An 18,990-nucleotide genomic window follows, 5' to 3' on the forward strand; every position below is an offset into this window, starting at 1 on the left:
TCCCTTTTCACACTCTATTCTCAACTGATTACCTGCTGATCCCACTTAGAATCATTAGCAAAAACAAGTCCCTGCATAATAAGCCCCTCCAGGTTTTACCGGGCCCCAAATGTCTATTTGTATATATCTGACAAATAGAGGAAATTTTTTAAACTTCACCACTTCAAATTTGTAACGCAAATTCACATTCATTTCAGTTTTCTTTCCTCTTCATTTAACTGAAGAGAAATAGCCAGGTTATTAAGAGAGCAGAGAAAAAATGGCAAGGATTGCTTTTCTCCCTGACAACATAAACTTCAGATTTATATGTGTTTGCTGTCCTTCATCTATCACATGCATGCCTTACACCGGGTGTCCTCTCTGTTGCCATTCAGGATGTTCCTGAGCCACCCTCTGAACCAGCGCTTGGTCAAGTTGGCATTGTGGTTCTTTCTGTTAGTATCCTGCTCAATGTCCCATGCCAAAAAAATAAAAAATAAAAAAATAATAAAACCACTAGCAGCAACAAACATAACACATAATAATAATGCCATACCTTCCAAAGGCCAACAGAGAGGATTTTTGGATTATCCACTATTCAGGATAATCTTCACTCCTGATCTCCCCTATTATTAGCGTGCATAATTGAGAATTCCCTGCATGTAACCTGACTTCCTTGCAAGAGAGCCATAAAAATCTCTGGCCCTTAGAGCAGTTTCAATGAATGAAATTAATTAAGAGAAAGAATTTGAGGTCCTGGGATGGGAATCATTGTAGAGCACTTTTAAATTATAGTGTCATGACTGGATATTGGAGTAAATTCTTTGATCTCCTTTCTCGTTAACAAGATGATATGATATTTTAAAGGCAATCATTCCATTTTGAAGGTCTGCTGACATCACCAACCATCAGAGCACAGTATGGAAATAAGATACCCACTTCTCTCTGCTTCCTCTTACTGATTTCATGCAATGACCTTGCAGTTATTAAATATAGGCCAACTTGCACTCTCAGACCTCAGGCAACCTCTTTTTTAAGTGATTGCTTACTCCCCAACATTTCTACTAAAATTTGATGCTTAAAGATCACTTAATGGAGGTAACCAATTTACCCCTGTCCCTTGGGTGGTCCCCCAGGGCAGTTTTTGCTGTTTCAATACAATTACAAAATGCTTCCAGGCTCTGTGAACTTGGTTATACAAGAAGGTTATGGCAACAAAGACTGTTTTCTTTGGAAAATTGTTACAAAGTGCTGACCTTCCTAAAGTATATAGCATTCTGAAAAGCCTGAAAGCCCAGATGCTTAACACTGTGAGAGACAGAGCCAAATTCTAGAACCAGAGGCATGAGTTAAAGTGCAGGATGCACTGAACCAAGACAAGCTAGAAGAGAACTTTCTTTCAGGAACATTTATTTCATGTCCTGTAGCCTGGATTCAAACAAAATTCCTTTGTTGACTCTCAAGTATGTTTAGGAGAATCTGACCTAGGAATGGCTTTGAGTCTCATACATGGATCAGAGAGTTGTAGCAAAGCCAGGATGATTTTGAAGGATTGTAGTGAAAAGCAGGATCTCATTTAATGACTAGCTGCCTTCCTGTTAAACATCAAGAGCATGATTCAAACAACTAAGTATACAATCCAGGCAAGACAACAAATAAGTAAGATAAAAGCACTGGTTACAGTCTCAGGTTTTGTGTATACTCATTACAGGGCATCCACATGGAAGTTACATGTTATTTACTGAAAAATGCATATTTCCTAATTTTGCAGACCCACGTGAGGAAGGGTGTTCTCTGGGGATGGGGAGGGGCTGAGAGGGGTGGGGAAGTTGGTGAGAATCCCCCTCCACCCACAGAAGCAATTACTGGGACAGAAACAGTATCCCCTTCTCCCCCCCCCCCCCCGCCCCCCTTCTCAAAGGCCAAACACTGTGGGATGCACTGAACACTGTTCAGATCCACAAGGCTCTTCCATTTCTATTAAGTTGATTTAGTGCCATATAAGGAGGACATAAATGAGTAAGACCATAGGCCTTTCCTTGAGACCTGAGGGTTTCATAAAGCACCTTTCAGAAACAAGTGGCCTGGGTAATGCTGCAAGCCTTAAGCCTACAAAGTCAGTATTTATGGTGTACTGATTTTGTCATAGATGAATTTTGCTAGAATTTTAAAATGGATTTACAGTAATTTAATAAGTGGTTAAACTGTAACATAGGACTAGAACTGCGTTCAGTTGTTCAACTGACTTAACATTTGCCTTATTAATAGGCATTTAAGTTAATTTCTTTCTTGTATATTTTCTTACGTTTTATCTTGTAGAATGTGAATTGCATCATCCTTCCTTGGTCATTTTTCTTGTATGGAGTGTTTGTGGGGTAAATCCCTAAGGCAGGGTTATGGAGGCAAAGCACATGACTACTTCCATAGTTCCTGGATGTATTTAGATAATCTAGTGTTAGAGAATAATAGAAAGGTTAGCAATCTTTTTGATGCTTCAATTTCCTCTTGAGTATAACTTCTACTGAAAAACAAAACAAATGTTGGTAAGAGAGCATTATAATTTTCATAGTTCTAGTGATACTCATCACCCCTACAAGAGAGGCTGAGCTCTCAAGGCACTTAGAGAATTGCAAAATAGATTTGCTAAATACTTGTCTGTTCAATTATTAGACTTGTGAAAAGATCACAGAAGACTGGAAACTAATAAATATCATCCTTGTCAAAAGGCGAGACATTTTAACTTCTTTTAATTGGAAATCAAATAGTTTGGTACTGAAGTAGGGCATGATGTTAGAACATGCATAGTAATTTTACTGCATATATATACAAATATGATATATTTTACATATCACATAATGGTGATGTATATTTTTGTGTGGAATATATATTATTATGTGTATTATTTATTAGTATTATTATGTAATGGTAGGTCTAGGATCTGCTGGCATGTCACATAACATAGGGTCCTTTGCACCTCTGTTCCAGGCTGAGGTGGGCTGTTGGTGCTCTTTAAGAGCCAAGCACAAGGGCAGCCCCCTGCTGGGACAAGCCAGTTTTGTGGCAGAGGGAAAGAACAAGAGAGCTGATGGAACCAGGCAAGTCCTCTTGAACATCTGCTCAGACATGGCACAGGTCCCACATCTGTGGGCAAGATGGCTGATACTGTCACGGGAGGCGCTCAGTCAAGTGATAACAGGATATATAACCTTCCTACAGCAAGCACAATTAAATATTTGGAAGCACAAATGTAATCAAGCACCCTTTATTTAATTCAACAAATATATTTTGAATACATCCTATGTGGTAGGCACTGCACTGAGATTCAGGGATTTAACTTTGATCTGAAGAGAGGTGTAGCTCCTACTCCAGGGGCGTTACATTCTAGAGTGGTATTTATAAAATCAATAAATTTTGTAAATAACTATATACTTATAATCATAACTCATGTTAAAATGCAGTAAAGAACATTAGAGAGGGCATGGTTTTTGTGTTAAAACATTTGGAAAACCGTCCATTGGGAGAGCTAAGAGACTGGGTCTATACGCTCTTAAAGACAAAAATAAGCACAAAGAAAGACGGAAAGTCCTGGGAAATAAAATTGGCTCAATGTAAGGAGGCACTGTGGAACAATTCTAAAGGTAGAATGGGATGCTTAAGAGGTAGTGAGCTTCCTATCACTTTAAGTGGTCAATGCCTTTTTGGTGATGCCATATAGGAAACTCATGCTGTGGGACAAACAACTGAAATAGGTGTTTTAAAAATCTTTAGCACCTTAAGGTTATTTACAAATGTGCAAACTTTAAGTAAATAAAATAATTTATAAAGGAGTTCTCCATTAAAAAAAAAAAGAATAAGGGGCTCCTGGGTGGCTCAGTTGGTTAAGCGTCCCACTTCGGCTCAGGTCATGATCTCACAGTTCATGAGTTCGAGCCCAGCGTTGTGTCGGGCTCTGTGCTGACAGCTCAGAGCCTGGAGCCTGCTTCAGATTCTGTGTCCCCCTCTTTCTTTGTCCCTCCCTCCACTCCCACTCTGTCTCTCTCTCTCTCAAAAATGAATAAACGTTAAAAAAAATAATTAAAAAAAAAAAGTAAAATCATACAATGCCTTGGAGTTTCTAGGTTAAAATGAAGCTGAGTCCCTTGTATCGAAAACTATATGGAGGAAAGCTACTGGATTTCATTTTCAAATGAACATTAAATTTAACATTTTTCTATTTTCAGAGGCTTCTAATCATTTCTGTACTTTTCTACCAAATAAGGAGATGTAAGATAGATTAGAAAACATGAATAGTGTTTTTGAATAAGACATGTTTACAATTTGATGTTTTCAATGTTGTCTACCAAACTTGCCAAGGAAAACTCTTCTGAATTTTTTTTTCATGATGAATGAGGACCCTGAGAATCTGATGGACCCCAATTTTCTGTAGAAAATAAACATGTCCACACTTGAACTTTTGAATATGTAACTCCATGTAATTTTACCGTGCAGAAGCTGGTACACGATGTGGTCATTTTGTGACACAAGCTTACTTTTGCAGCAATAACCCACGATCTGAAATGCACGTTTACTTCTTCATCTATTGATTTTTGTTTGAAAAAGATCATCTCAGACAGAGAAGAATAAAAATTCAGACATTCTCAGATTTTTGCCCAGTTTTTCCAAGAGCAATTCATTAGTGGGATGTAACTATACCTAACCTTATATCCCACTGCAAAAATATGCATAATCTAACAAGCTGGCTATTCCAGCAACTTCACTGGACTATGAGATCACCAACAGCATATATATGCAGCTTGTGGCCAAATCTGAAGGACTTCAATAGTTGAAGATACCGCAGAAGTTCACAGAATATATCATCTACACGTTCAGCCGGTTCTAACCACGGTACAGGATTTGCATTCTGATATGTGCTGGAGACATATGTGTAATGATGAGTGCACACACTGACTGTGCTCTCATTTACTACATCCAGGCACTGCTCTCTGCATTAATGTGTATTAATTCCATTTGGTATAATAATGATTCTATGTAGAAAGCACAATTAAATTCCCTGTTTTTACAGATATGAATGCTAAGGCATACACAGTTTAGTTAGCTGACATTTACACTATTAGGAAATGGCAGAGCCTGGATATAGCATGGTAAAAAGCATTTGGAGTTCCAGGGGAGAAAATCAAGTTTTAATGTTTTGCTCCTTTGCTTGCTGCTTATGACCTAACAGGCAAGTTGTAGAAACTCTCTCACATAGAGCACCTGACTTAGAGGGAGATTTCTACCCACCTGTCATTTTAAGACTTGTGAATTTTCAAACACCTCTTAAAATTACTAAGGAAAAGTTCAAAAGCAGTACTTCATAAGTACTTATAAAATGAAAAGTGACACAACTAAATTTCAAGTGTCTTTTCATATGTCTTTTTGCTTCTTTAAAGAAGCGCCCAGTCAGGGTTTTGTGAATTCGAGCCCCATGTCAGGCTCTGAACTGGCAGCACGGAGCCTGCTTGGGATTCTCTCTCTCCCGATCTCTCTGCCCCTCCCCGACTCATACTGTCTCTCTCTCTAAATAAATTAATAAACAAACAAGCAAAAAAAAAAATTTTAAGTGTCCAGTGAGTTACAAAAGTACTGTGCAAAGGACTCTGTAAATTGGAAATCACCTTGCAAATGTTAGCTGTTATTGCTACCACTGTGCTTCTTGTTTAGGGGTTAATACTGATGAGACATGGTCAAATATTTTAATACCTTGCTGTTATGTAAGCCTTTACTGGTCCGGTCTCAATTTCAGCTTTTAATAAATGATATCATACATACGAACTAAACTCCAGAAAACGTTGTGAAGCATTTTTCATTAACTGAATACTGTATTTCTATTCCTTCTAAGCAACCAAATTCATCTACCCCATTAAAAGAGAAAGCTAGGAAATGGAACCTAAATCTCCTCCAAGCTTATATTCTCAGTCCTCTCCTCTGTCACTAGAACACAAGCTGCTATCATACCCCAATCATTATCTGAGTGATTTGACTTCAGGACTTAGTTTTGGACTCAGACAGACATGGAATCAAACCTACCTTGGCTATATATTAGCTGTGTGATCTACACAAACTAATTCATTTCCCTGACTCCCAATTTATTAACCTATAAAATAAGAACAAGAACACTGAATTCTCATGGATTATTAGGAACTTGAATGAAAAAATAGCATTAAGTAATAGGAATAATTTTTTTTTAATGTTTGTTTTTGAGAGAGACAGAGCACAAGTGGGGAGTGGGGACAGAGAGACAGAGGGAGACACAGAATCCAAAGCAGGCTCCAGGCTCTGAGCTGTCAGCACAGAATCCGACATGGGGCTCAAACCCACAAACTGCAAGATCATGACCTGAGCAGAAGTTGGAAGCTTAACTGACTGAGCCACCCAGGGGCCCCAGGAATAAATTTGTAATCTGGTGCTTGAGATTGTCATTATTAAAGAATGTCATCCTTAAGGTGTCCATATGACATTCTAATTACTTTTTTTTCTGACCCAAATTAGAAGATCTCTTTAAAATGGCATATAGGGGCGCCTGGGTGGCTTGGTCGGTTAAGCGTCTGACTTCGGCTCAGGTCATGATCTCACGGTCTCTGGGTTCGAGCCCCGCGTCGGGCTCTGTGCTGACAGCTCAGAGCCTGGAGCCTGTTTCAGATTCTGTGTCTCCCTCTCTCTCTGCTCCTCCCCTGTTCATGCTCTGTTTCTCTCTGTCTCAAAAATAAATAAACGTTAAAAAAAATTTAAAAAAAATAATAAAATAAAATAAAATGGCATATAAACCTTCCTACCTTCCTAAAATGTAAGATGAGAAACCATAACCATCAAGTTGACTGGTGGATGATGCTGACAATAGAGTATCTGTTATTTTTTTAGCTGGAAAACTCAGTTCACTTACTCCCTTGACAAAAAGTATTAGAAAATAAGTATCACGACAATATATTATTCTAAATATTATATCTAAAAACAAATAAATAAATACAATATCTAGAATTAACTTATAATATTTGGATCCCAGTTCAGTCAGAAGCCTGAAAATTAAAGCCTAACAAATTTCCTAGGAGTTTGCATTTATTTAGTGAACAATGGGCTTTTTTTCTCTAAGGGTAAAAATAAATGTTCAGACAAATCTCACACAGATTCTAGGATTGATATCGTGTCATACAGAATATTTATATGGAAATAGTGTTAGCTAGTTAAATTCATGGGAATTCAGAAAGAATTCTGCCAAATGCAAAATACTGAGTAACACTCAAATACTCAAAATACTGAGTGCAGTTCATTCTTCTTGCCCCTAAATTTTAAAGGAGCAGTCTACAATGAGATTGAATTTAAGAGTCACCTGGAGAGTTTCTGAACCTCCCTAAAACCAGACCATACCCAAGACCACTCAGATCAGGCATCAGTGATCTTTAAAGTTCCTAGATGACTCCAATGTGTATCCAAGGCTGAGAATCTCTGTTTTAAGGCAATTTCGTCCTTGTTTTTGCCTCCAACCTGTTTTATGATAAGCACATGAGAAAAAAAATTGCGGAAAACCAAGGTAAAGTACTATTCAAGAGGAAACGTCCCCAACTAAATATTTTAGAATCAGCCCTTTCAGAAAAGCTTATGTTAAATTCTAAAGGCATTAATTTTTTTTCCAGAAGTAATTGGTGGATAGTAAGGGGGTTTCAACACAGATTTCACATGATGTCAGCATCACCCCATGTCACCACTTTAAAAGATGACGGAATCATCTGCTTCCATTTTTCTACTGATAAAAACCTCATGTCAGAAGTGGAGCCTGATGCCTTGAGCCTCATGTAGCCATAAACATGGGAAATGGCAGGCAATTCTGATGGAGGTTTAAGAAAACCCAAACCACTATGTACAGCTCTTTGGCCTCAATGCAAATAAACAAGGATTCATTTGTGCCCAGTTGGTATCTGATGGGCCCATTTTGGAATGCTCTCAAAATGTGTGCGGCACCAAGAAATGCAGCTGCCGCCAGTTAGCTCTGTCGGTTGGAGCGCAGTAACTAATGAGGCCAAGGTTGTGGGTTTGGCCAGTTTGAATTCCTCTGTTCCATGGCCACAGACTTTACCACCAGCCTCAGACAGCTGTCCACAAAATATGTGCCCTTGGCCACAAAGCGGAGTGGGTGAGAAAGTGCAGACAAACCAATTCAAATCTATCACCACAACGAGAAAAACAGCTCAGAGCACATGCCCAGCTGACTATAGATGTATTGCATCATCTTCATGCGTGATGTACAACAAGCTACTCCAACCAGTTGTGATTTTATTGGCAGCCATTTCAGGGCTGTCTATGGGCGGTTGATATTCTGTATGTCCTGTGTATATGCTTTTAGAATAGGCTTAGAAGCAGTAGTTATAATTTTGTTGTAAATCTCACCAAAAAACACATTTTACAAGAACAGAGGACAGACATTTCACCTTACTTAATCTTTTCCCTTCTCCCTTTTGTTTGGCTTTAGAGCTTAGATGGTTCCAAGACCACATTGTACAAATGAATCTCGACCTACTGACCACTGGTAAGCTCAGGAGTTTCTTCTTTTTAGACCCTTATTTGGTTGTGTGCCTTCTTCCTTTACCTTTTTACAGGACTTTCTTCACTTTGGCACCTTAGTCTTCTGTCAAGTTGAATCATCTTCTGGACCAACTCAACTTTTATATGATGAGAGGAAATCTCACAAAGCAAATTACACATTGGTAAGTAATTTGCTAGTACTCGGGGTACTTATTTGTATTGGTTTACTGTTACTATTGTAAAGGCCACTTTAAATGAACATTTTTATATCATACAAATTGCATGGTTAGTGCTCCAGGGGAATATAGTCTGACTTATGCCAAAAGAAGGGGAGAATACACAGGCAATTTTTATACAGATATAAATAGCCACGTAAATATTATAATCCATTTTGACTTTTAAAGAAGTTTTAAAGAAGTTCAATACACACTCAGGCACACACACACATATCTACTTCTAATATAATTTAAGAAATAAGAGCTATCTATAGTGATTTGGATAATACTCTTAAAAATGAGTGGAAAAACCTATGCTTTATGTTTTTTGTTAATGTGTATATTGGTCTAACTTTGCAAATTTCCACAATAAAACACAGATCATAAAAAAGTAGGTTGAATTATTACTCATAATTCTAAATTAAGAGATAATGACCTTGTTATGAACATAAACTATAAAATGAATTGGATCTTATTCCTTTTGCCATTTTCCAGAATTGCATTTGTAAAACGTGAGGAAGTCCAATTAGACAGCCTATTTGTTATTATTCCTATTCTCCAAAGTTGCGTTTCTTTTTTTTTTTTTTTTCCAAAGTTGCATTTCTACTGAACTTTGTAGTTTGGTTTTAATGGGAGAAATGCTAGTGATAGTAAATTGAAAAAATGAGAATATGGGGTGAATATTAAGCTTGTGAATGGTTATATAACTTTAAAATAGATTGAGTATAAAATAATTTCAGGCTAGTAAAATGTTTAAGTCGTGGCAAACAGACGAGCTTATCAAGAATGTACTCCCCATGATTCAGCTTGTAATCTCTTATAGTCCCACTTTCCTTATTTAATATATGAACAAAATGTTATTGAGAAGCTGGTGCATGCAGTAATTCTGTCATGTGCAGGAAATACAAGCTGATTACAAAAAGGTCTCTTCCCTCCAATTTAATATCCAAACAATATCCAATTTAAAACAGCATGCAATTCACGGTGAGTTCTACAATAAAGGCATGTACAGGGGACAGTGGTTCCCCCAGGAGTACTACTGGTCTTTCCAGGGAGATGGAGTAAAGGCCCCACACACACAATTCTTGAAATATCATTTCTAACAATAAGTTGTAGGTAAGTATTGAAAGTTAGAGTCAAACTGTACAGCGGTTCAGAACCCACCGTGTTCTCATCCACAAACCTTGATTCAATCCTTGGCCCTGCTATAGCCCCAGCTGTATGGTCTCTCCCATCTGTGCTGTGTTGTCACTCATTTTTCCAAAGTAATATTCTTTATAACACTGGTTTCAATGACCATGTGTTCATAAATGATTTTCAAATCTACGTCTCTCACCGATTTCCCTTTACTGAACTGCACACACTATATCTGATTACCCATTATACATTTCCACTTAAATACCCCTTAGACAAGTTAAGCTTAATTTGTCCAAAATGAAATTTATCACCATTCCCAATACACATGATTGTTTTCCTTTTCTTCTTTTTTCTCCTCACTTGATAAATGAGTCTACCACACAACCAATCACACAAACAGAAGACCTGGGATCATTCCAGTAGTTTTCCTTCTTCACCCCTCACCACAGAGCTTTGCTCTGGATTCTGTCTCACTCATCTATCTAATATGTATACCCCTCTCCTTTCATACCACTTAAACCTTAGTTGATCTGTTTGGGGGCTGGGAAGGGGCAAAGGTAGATTGCTGCGATACCCTCTACTGTTCCACTTCTTAAGTCTTCTTTGTTCCTTGGTAGATACCTACAATAGCCTCCAAGTTTTCTGCCTCTGGTCTATTCTCATCTCCCATGTCTTCTCTTCACTACTTCCAGAGTCATCTTTCTAAAACACTAATTTTATCATGTCATTCTTCAACTTACAATCCTTCCTATGTCCTTGCAGATGAAATTTGAACTACTTTCTAAGACCCTTTATAATTTTGCCCCCGACCTCTTCTCCAGCTTTGTCTCTTTATTACTCTTCCATTTCTTCCATTAAACACCTTTTCTCTGCCAAGGGAGAATTACTTACATTTCTCTAAATGTACTAGTCTCTTACATTCTAACCCTGTCTGTCTGCCTGTCTGTCTCTCCTCCACACAGACATAGATACACACATACACACACACACACACACACACACACACGCACACGCACACACTACACATTTCTGCACCTGCTGTTTCCTATAAGTGCACTGCAACCTGCTGTTTCCAAGTACGGTATTCTTCCCACACCCTTCTAAATGTGATGAACTCTTATCTGACCTTCATCACATAGGTCATTCTTCTGGGAAGCCTTTCTTGTTGCCTTCTCGCATTTCCTTTCTGAATCAACTGGGTTAAGTTCCCTTTGCTGTTCATACGTGGCTGTAATTATTTCCTTTTCTAATTCCTCTGCCAGACATCAAGCAATTTAAATGCATCCCTGGTCTAAATATATACAGCAATAAACATTGCACTCAGCACATAGCAATAACTTAATAAACATTTCCTGAAATGAAGTTCAAGACAACTCACTTGGTCACTGTATCTTTCTCAGATGAATTCTTCTCCTTCTAAGCCTCTTCCTTGGCTCACCTGCTGGCCCCCTCATATCTTCTTCAGTGCCACCACACATCCCTCCTAAACAACCTTCTCTGCTGCAAGCTTATTTCATGTTTGCTTTGTCTACAATAGTGCTTCTCACATGGGGATGGTTTTGTCCCTCAGGTGATACTGGGAAATATCTGGAGACATCTGTGATTGTCACAACTGAGATGGGGGTATGCTACTGGCATCTAGAGGATAGAGATCAAGCAAGCTGGCAAACATCCTACCATGCAGAGGACATCCCCCCACAATAAAGAATTAGCAGGTTCAGGGGCCCCTGGGTGGCTCCGTTGGTTAAGCGCCTACTTCGGCTCAGGTCACCATATCACGCTTCATGAGTTCAAGCCCCGTGTCAGGCTTGCTGCTGTCAGCACAGAGCCTGCTTCGGATCCTATGCAGTGCAGCCCTCTCTCTCCCCCTCCCCTGCTTGTGCTCTCTTTCTCAAAAATAAAATAAACATTAAAGAATTTTTTCTAAAAACATTTTTTTTTCTAAAAAAAAGAATGATCAGGTTCAAAATGTCAATAGTGCCAAGGCTGAGAAACACTGGCCTATAGTAGATGAATAAACAGGCCACCTATCAGTCTGCAGGTCTATGAAGCATGCCTTCAGGTGACACGGAAAACATGGCCACTAAAAATTGACCACAACCGGTCAGCGGTCCATCTGCTAGGCTGTGAAGAGCAGAACTGGTGCACAGGCCTCAGACTTCAGTATCATGTCGTGTGATCTAGAAGGCAGTGTCCCAAAAGTCAGTGACAGTGCACAGGACAGAAAGGCGAGGTTTCACATAAGCAAAGTGAAAAGAAAAGTGCCTGTCTTGACTCTGTAGCCACACACCAATAAAATGATTTTCAAGTAAAGAGAAGTAACTAGGGACAAAAATGTTAGATTTTATTTTTCAAATTAACCTTAGCCAACATGAATTTAGTAGGAAATTGGGCTACAGATTTACATGTTAAGTTGCCAAGTATTAAACCTGTCCTGGCTTCTTATTAAAAAAAATTTTTTTTAAGTTTATTTATTTTCAGAGAGACAGAGAAAGAGTGAGCAGGGGAGGGGCAGAGAGAGAGGGAGAAAGAGAGAGAATCCCAAGTAGGCTCTGCGCTGGCAGCACAGAGCCTGATGTGGGGCTTGAACTCATGAACTCATGAACAACCATGAGATCATGACCTGAGCCTAAATCAAGAGTCGGACGTTTAGTGCACTGAGCCACTTAGGCACCTCCTGGCTTCTTATTTAAGAAACAACACAATATCCTGCTTTAACTTGTGAGTGAGACAGTGGTGAGTGGCCTGTTCAACACTGTGAGGGGCAGTAAGAAACAAAGCATTAGGATATTGTGAAAATATGTTTGTTCTGGGAATGGTGTAGTTGTCAAAATTCACACTGCAAAAAAAGTTGGCACATGAAGTTGTGGGGTAAGAAATGTTACCCTGAAGAGGATTAAGCCTCCTGGGGCTTTTCCAGAGCATCAGTTTTATAACATCTGTTTTTAATTTCTGTATATTCTATTTCCCTGGAAACTTAAAAAAAACTCCAAATTTAACATAAACTGACCCTTTTGTAGCTTATTTTTTTTAACAACTCCCAGATCATCATTGCTTTCAAATAGACTTTCAAAGATTTTTTTCTTTTTCTGAATGACAATGAATTGTAATGTAACTTTCTAAAACCAGTTTCAAAAAGTTAAACTCCATTAATTCAAATTACTTCAGTTCCTAACTGATACTAATTTAGAAGTCATCACCCATGTAGGTAAACTCTTTATCAGAGGAGCTTTGGAAATGGAAGGATTTAGTCATTTGAAATCTGAAAAAAAAAAAAATCTTGAAAGCTAAAAAATACCCATCAACCGATAATTCATTGCGTCTTCATTGACAAGAATCTAAGTGACAAGATACCAGAAAGAAACCTGTAAAAATAAACAAGCATGGGGCACCTGGGTGGCTCAGTCGGTTAAGCATCTTGACTTCAGCTCAGGTCATGATCTCAGGGTTCAAGGGTTAGAGCTCCGCATCAGGCTCTCTGCTATCAGCACAGAGCCGCTTCGGATTCTCTGTTCCCCTCTGTCTTTGCCCCTCCTCCACTCATTCTTGCTCTCTCTCTCCCCTCCTCAAAAATAAATAAATATTTAATAAAAGATAATGAACAAGCAGGGATATCTAATATTAAAATAGTAATAGGCCTATGACTTTATTTCAAAGTTCCCAAGTTTTTTGAAATATTAGTAAAAAATATGTTACTAACAATACTGCCCTCCTCCTCTGTTAGCAATTTCTCTGGCAAATGTTGATTTCTCATAATGATAGTACTGCCACTCCTCTCCCCCCTCCCTCCTACATCCTCACATGCCACTGATAGGCTGTCTGTCCAGTTACCTATGATTTTCAGAGATTGATAATGCCTACTGAAGAAACCATGTGTTTTCCACCAATCACCTTTTCTGTACCTAACAGAGAACTTCCCAGACTTTCTTGGTGCTACCAGGATTCTTGTTGGACTAGCCAATATTTTCATTATACTCTACCTCTTCTCATGAAATAGTGAAATACCAACGATTTCAAAAAATTATTACTTTATTGACTTCATCATCAATAGGAGAAAGGACAGACTTACCATAGCTCATGGGGTTGGATGTATAATTTTCCTTAAATGGTCACATTCTCCTATTCTCTGGCACTCATAATTTATAAGAACCTGCTTAGAATACATGGTACTTCCCAATGGAAAACAAACAAACAAACAAAGCCAGTTTTGCACATAATTTCTGCTTTTATTACCTCCAAAATCACTTGGATATATTGTTTTGATATATGCAACTAGCAAGAATTAAATATATATGGAAACTATCAATAGTGAGTTTCTAAATATTTCATCTAATATGAATTCAAAATCTTACAAGTCCTTGAGGCTAAAATCAGCAATGTATTCAAAGTTAGGATGAAACAAATGTTTAATCCTTCCACCAAGCTTCAGTTTCAGCATCCCACAAAAGATTATTGACTATGCTTTACAGATTTGTTACACCTTACTCTGTAAAAAACATCAACTCTAAATTGAAATTTTGTCATGCATCTTTATTTAAGGAAATCATTTGAGTTAAACTAATTTATACCCGCCATTATTATTAATTAATGAGATTTCATTATGTCTGTAATGATTAAATCTAATTCCTGGCAAAAGCAGGCTAGAAAGAGGCCCAACCAGACAGTTCACGGATCAGGATAGATTATGTGACTCTGATATCTATGTTTATGGGAGGTAGAAATGATAGCAAGTCCATGATTGTGGAGGTGGAAGTGAACTTAAAATGGCAAACCATGCCCAGAAAGATTATGTCCTACAAAAATACCTAGACTAAATCCAGGATATAAAATGGTAACAATCAACTGAGGAAACTGGGAGAGATGTTTTTATAGCAATGCTACATCTGCATAGTTAAGGATGTTAAGAAAAGGAGTAAGAAGTTATACACACACACATGCACACACACACACACACACACACACACACATATATATATAGTATAATTTTCAGTATATTTGCCAGAAAAGTGAGTGAGAATCTATGAAATAATACAAAAAAGGTAGATAGGAGCCAAATGATCAAAATAGGAATTTTTAGTTTTATTCCAACTAAATGGAAGTCATAATTCTTTTAAGCAAGAGACCACCATGATCTGGCTTACAATTTTAATAGAACAGTCTGTTTCCTATGGATAAAACAAATTGGGAGGGCATGTATATAAGCATGGAAATGTACAAAGCAGTTGTTCAGGTGAGAGACTAGAATGGTCTCCAGAAATAAGTGGAGAAAAACTAGTGGGTTTTAGGTATATTTTGGATAGATACACAAGAACTTGTTGAAAGACTAATGTATCTGATGAAAGATGGTGAGAGAAAAGGAGTATTTTTAGCTTTCTGCCTTGCTTGCTTGCTTGAGTAGATGGGGATGGCATTAACTGAGATGTGGATGACTGGATGAGAAACAGATTTTGTAGGTTAGTACATTTTGGACATGATAACTTTGAGTCATTCATCACATAGACAGTTGTATATACAAATATGGAGCTCAGTGGATGATCTGGCCTAGAAATATCAACATAAAACAGGAAAATCATCAGTATTGATTGTATTTAAAGTCAAGAGGCTTGATGATATCACCTAGGCAAAGAGTATAAATGAAAAAAAAAAGAACAGAACGCAGGAAAGAAAATTGAGGAACTCCAACATAAAAAGTCAAGGTTGAAGTAGATACAAGATGAATAGGATAAACTGAAAAGGAGATAAGGAGCCAGTAATGTCAAAAATGACAAGGAGAGTATTTTAAAGAGTTGTCTTTAAGTAGTTGACTGTGTATAACATTGCTGAGAAACCAAGGGAGATAAAGACTGAGATATGTCATTGGAATTGTCATATGATGGTTTTGGTGACTTTGGAAAGAGATGCTTCAAAGGTGGTGGGATAAAAGTGAAAATAAAATGGCTCAGAATCTGAATGGGAGGTGAAGATGTGGATATTACAAGTGTAGATCATTTATTTAAGAGGCTTTGCTGTGATACTAAGCACAGAAATGGACAGCAGCTAGAAGAAAAAAATGGCGTTAAAAGGAAGCTTTTTTAAATGTCTATTTATTTTTGAGACAGAGAGAGAGAGAGAGAGAGAGAGAGAGAGAGAGAGAGAGAGAGAGAGAGAATGAGCAGGGGAGGGACAAAGAGAGAGGAAAACACAGAATCCAAAGCAGACTCCAGGCTCTGAGCTATCAGCACAGAGCCCGACACAGGGCTCAAACCCACAAACCATGAGATCACGACCTGAGTTGAAGTTGGATGCCCAACCGACTGAGCCACCCAGATGCCACAAGGAAGCTAATTTTTTAAGGGTGGAACAAATTAAAACATTTTAAATTATGATGGGAATAACTCAATAGAAAGGAAATACTGATGCTGCATAAAATACAAGAGATGATTATAGAGGCAAAATCCTTGTGAGAACAAGAAGTGATGGGATCCATTTCATTTGACAGGAGCATTTGCAAGTGATAACTTAAACTAAGACCAGTCAAACCATTCATATCATTTTATTCGATAATAATCACAATGATAAAGAAAGCAGAAACTTGGATCCAAAGAGGGTCAGAGTGTTCCGGGTAGGGGAACTTAGTGTATTCGCAAGCAAATATTACAATAATGAGTCATGGAATTGGACAAAAGTGAAGACAGGAGGGAATGACAGTCATTGAAAAAGTGATGAAGTGAGTGGATTGGTTTAGAGGTCTCTCAATGTGGCAGAAGAATTGCTGCAACAAGCTGAAAATAAAGAAAATAGTGATCGGATTGGGAAATACTTGAAATCAGGATTTCAAACATGGTGCCCTTACTAGTGATAAAGTAACCCAGGGCATGGATTTGGGAGTGAGTGGCTAAGCCTACTCGAAAGATTGTAGCATGTGAGGCAGATAAGGAAATGATTGACTAGTGTGATATATATCACTCCCTTGGATGCTAGAGTCATCAGGAATATGACAGGGCTGTAGGTAGAAAAGAGTATGAGAGCCCTCAGTCAGTGGGGGGGGGGGGGGGGGGGGGAGGAGTGACCAGGGCCTAGAGAGCAGCTATATGAGGTGCAAAGTTGGATGAAATGAAGATTAAAAGACCTAGGGTTTTAGAAGGAGGAAGAAGGAAATGAAGTGGCTTCAAAGCAGCAATGGGCAGCAAGGGGTCATCTAACATAATGCCAGGTCCTGGGGAAACAAAAAAATAGCCTCCATCTGAAAAGTCCTCAGGGGAAGCAGCTTAATCTGGTTTTAGTCAAGGCAAAACGGAGAAATAAAGATTTGGAAGAGGATGGGGATATAGGAGATGGTATTGATCACAGATGGGGTGTTTCTGGGAGTATAGGAAAAGGATCTGGAAGGGGTGGGAGGCTGGAGGATGGGTCAGATTCAAGAATGACAATGGCAGCATTAGAGTAAGAAAAGGCAAGACAGTGCACACCCTGCAAGGCTCAGGATTCTTGAGCTGCCACAAGGAAAACCAAGAGGTGACATATGATGGTGTTAGTTCTGACAGCTAAATCACACAAAGGTAGCCCATGATGCCACAAGGACCTGGTCACCGTTACCTCCTGCCGTTCCAGATAGCCTAAGGATTTTAGGCCACATCAATTTTATATTACGTATTACAAAATTAAACAATTTTAAGTCAAGCATATCAGCTAGAAGCTAATTTGTGTTTTTTTTTTCTTTCATATGTCACCCTTTATGAAAAATATTAAACCCTTCCCCTTCTTTGACAGGACAGAGGACATTTTATTTTTTTTAATTTAGTCAGGGTTCAGACTCTGGTTTATATGTTTATCTCTCCTTGTTTTTATTTTCCCAGAGGAAACTACCTATACCCTACTTCTCTCCTCAAAAATTCTAATGTAGAAATGATATTCTCGTCACTTTTCTTTTATTGAGTCACCCTGAGAAGTGATTTAATACACTGATGCCATGCCAGTTATGTGGGTTTGGAACTGGGTATCTCTACAGTTTCATCAGTGATGCTATCCCAAGACTATTGATTCCTCTCAGGAAATTTAAATCTCTGAACAGCAACTGATGGCACTAGGAAGAATTGCAGGGTCAGTAGTCCATGAGTTCATCAAATGTTCTAGTCAGAGCACTGGCTCGTTTTTCCCTCGAATGCAGATATCTTTTTACTCATCTGATATTAGGTGAGACATCCTATCTCAATGAACTACCCAGCTTCCCATTTGTGCACAGAACGTAGGGAAAAACCAATTTCCTCGAGGCTGTGACTCACAGGCGGTGGGGGATTTTATGACAAATGGTTGGCTCCAATGATCGCTCAAGAAAATCACTTGTCTCCAGTCAGAAATCTCCTTCGTTTATTTCAAGATAGAGTGATACGTCCCTTCAGTGTGTCTCTTCATTTGAATCAGCAGCAAATAGAAACTAACATCAAACCGTGTAGGTGGCCACATTTGAACTGGGTCTGAAAACATGGAAAGGAGCTCTGAAAATAGGGCAGGTTGACTTAGTGCCTGCAGACTAACGGGTGCCTTAAAAAAGATGACATACTCAGGAATGAGCGGAAGTTCAGTGTGGTCATAGCAAGCGGTACGTGTGTGCGTTTTGGGAAAGAGGAAAGATCTCTGGAAGCAGGAGTTACCACACAAAAAAAGTGAATTTTCCTATGTCAAGTCTATCACGTCAACTGGGTTAACTTTTTAAAAAACTAGTCCAGGGGCGCCTGGGTGGCGCAGTCGGTTAAGCGTCCGACTTCAGCCAGTCACGATCTCGCGGTCCGTGAGTTCGAGCCCCGCGTCAGGCTCTGGGCTGATGGCTCGGAGCCTGGAGCCTGTTTCCGATTCTGTGTCTCCCTCTCTCTCTGCCCCTCCCCCGTTCATGCTCTGTCTCTCTCTGTCCCAAAAATAAATAAAAAACGTTGAAAAAAAATTAAAAAATTAAAAACTAGTCCATCATTTGATTATATTGACAAGTTGACTGAATGAGAATGACAAAACTCATTGAGAATGAGGGTATTAAACGTAGTTGCCTTAAGTCTATCATGACTCCTCTGCTTAGCATTAATCTCTTTGTGGAAACAAAGCAAGAAACACATTAGGCCTCTTTTGAGCTTTTGGC

At 38.7% G+C, this 18,990-nt stretch overlaps 1 long non-coding RNA gene across 2 annotated transcripts in view; it reads right to left on the minus strand.

Moving 5' to 3' along the window:
- LOC122226697 overlaps positions 1-18,990 on the minus strand; it is a 487,385-nt gene that overhangs the window by 9,785 nt on the left and 458,610 nt on the right. The window contains exon 7 of one of the 2 annotated variants that reach the window (XR_006205725.1): positions 2,285-2,428. The exons of the other annotated variant lie outside the window; for it this stretch is intronic. This is a non-coding gene — a long non-coding RNA (uncharacterized LOC122226697). The remainder of the gene's footprint in view (positions 1-2,284; positions 2,429-18,990) is intronic. 2 annotated transcript variants of the gene reach the window in all.

Source organism: Panthera leo, chromosome A1, assembly GCF_018350215.1.
Source record: "Panthera leo isolate Ple1 chromosome A1, P.leo_Ple1_pat1.1, whole genome shotgun sequence".
NCBI classification, from domain to species: Eukaryota; Metazoa; Chordata; class Mammalia; order Carnivora; family Felidae; genus Panthera; species Panthera leo.